Here is a 1,849-nt window from a genome sequence, read left to right on the forward strand (position 1 = left end):
ACTTAAATTTCATTTCATGCTTAGGACAATGTTCTGTCTTTACCTATTTATCCATCTGTTTATTATCTATCTATCTATCTGTTACCTACCTACCTATTCATCCATTACTTATTCATACATTTTCTAGGTCTATCAGTCTATTAACCATCATCTATCTGTCTATCTCTTCAGTGAGAGAGAGGAATTAGGGGCAGGGCAGGAGAAGAATGATTTGGGCTCCTTTGCTGTTTTAAAATTTGCTTTATTTTCCTTCATTGGATTTGTCAGATAGGGACAATCTTGAAAGGATAGCTGTTAGGACAGGCCATTTGATAAGGTGGAGTTGGGAAAGAATCCTTATTGGAGTACACCAAAGCCTTAGTATAGTCTTGTTGGTCCATATCTTCTCCTAGCTGAACACTCAGGTCTTTAGGTGCAGATGGGTTTTGAGAGGAGGCAAGTGAAATGGAGAAAGGATTGTGGGTTGGGTCCATACCAACTCCCTCTGTAATCACCTGATCTTCTAGTCCTTCTTCTTTGAATACCTTTGCCTCTATTTTCAACTACCAGGGCCATAACCCTTACAAACTGAGATCACTGCCATGGCCAGAAAGTGGCTTATGTTTGCTTTTGGTAGAATTCTGGGACCGAAATCTACCCCTAGGCACAGTGGCTACTTAAGGGTCCAATGTTCCAGTTGTTGAGGAAGGAGTTGCATCTGAGCCAGAGTTCTGTCCTGTTGTCCAGTGAACTCTAGAACTTGCCTCTGAGTCTCTGTCTGGTCCTCATGCATCCAGTATGTCCATACTCTTTTACTTCATAGAAACAAACCTAAATACTGAAAAAAAAAGTCAAAATCAAATCCCTCTCTATTACATGAGCCTTTGCTCTCTCTGTTAATCACTTAAGCTTTTCCTCTTGAACCCTATGCATAGACTTCCCTGCATGCCAGCAAGCTAATTGACACTGAAGCTTCTCAATTAATTAATTAACTGCCACATAATACTGGCCAGATACACTATGTGTCTAGTCCTGTTCCAGGTACTGTAGGGGAGAGGAGAAGAGAAGACACAACTCTCTGCCCTGGAGAAGCTCCTGGTCTGCCTGAGATGAGAAGACTTATGGATATGAAGCAGTCAGAGTAACAGTAGGAAGATGTAGCTATTACTACATGGAACCTGGGGAAGGAAATTCCAAATTTGGAATCTCTAAAAAAAAAACAAACCTGAATAAGAATTCTTAGTCTGTTATTTGCTTACCAGTGTGTTTTTGGGCAGGTCACTTCCTTTCTTCTTGTAAATTAGAGGGGGTTTGACCTCTAAGCCCCGTTCCACTTCTGAGAAGGGAGAAATCTGGAGTCAGGAATGCAAGATTTGCAGAAGTTCCACTTTCCTTCAGTGAATGCACAGTTTTGACTTCTCCTCTCTTGAATGAGAGGACTCCTTGGACCTTTTGGTTCCTTACCTTCCATAGTAGCAAATTCAATCCCTAGGCGTTGTCTAGATCCAGCTCCCATCTCTACTCACAAGCTTTTCTAGGAGAAATAATTCTGTTCCCTGTATGAGTGGAGAGAGAAGAATATTGATACATATCAGGCCTTCTGCAGGATTTAATTATCACTTTAAGAAGAGAAGGAAAGTTAACCCCTTGAATATATTTTGCTTAAATTGTACAGGGGAAAGCACAGGAACCTTGTTGGTAGCTTAGCTCATCTTTTCTTGTCCTGATCCTAAACTAGGCTTTGGCCTCTCTTATTGGGACCTGAGAAGGAATTATGTCCCAGGGAAATCTGGTTGGATTGGGAGAACTTGAGAGAAACTTAGCTTTGTATAGTGGAAAGTCGTGGAGTAAGAAGCCCCGGTTTCTGATG

General features: G+C 41.4%; 1 long non-coding RNA gene across 1 annotated transcript; it reads right to left on the minus strand.

Annotated features, from left to right (window-relative positions):
* Positions 1 to 283: 283 nt before the first annotated feature.
* Positions 284 to 1,622, minus strand: LOC118844167. The gene is made up of 3 exons (XR_005009960.1): positions 1,444 to 1,622; positions 1,239 to 1,315; positions 284 to 817 (listed from the first exon to the last, which is right to left on the minus strand). It is a non-coding gene; the product is annotated as an uncharacterized LOC118844167 (long non-coding RNA).
* Positions 1,623 to 1,849: the final 227 nt, after the last annotated feature.

This window comes from Trichosurus vulpecula, chromosome 3, assembly GCF_011100635.1.
Source record: "Trichosurus vulpecula isolate mTriVul1 chromosome 3, mTriVul1.pri, whole genome shotgun sequence".
Taxonomy (NCBI): domain Eukaryota; kingdom Metazoa; phylum Chordata; class Mammalia; order Diprotodontia; family Phalangeridae; genus Trichosurus; species Trichosurus vulpecula.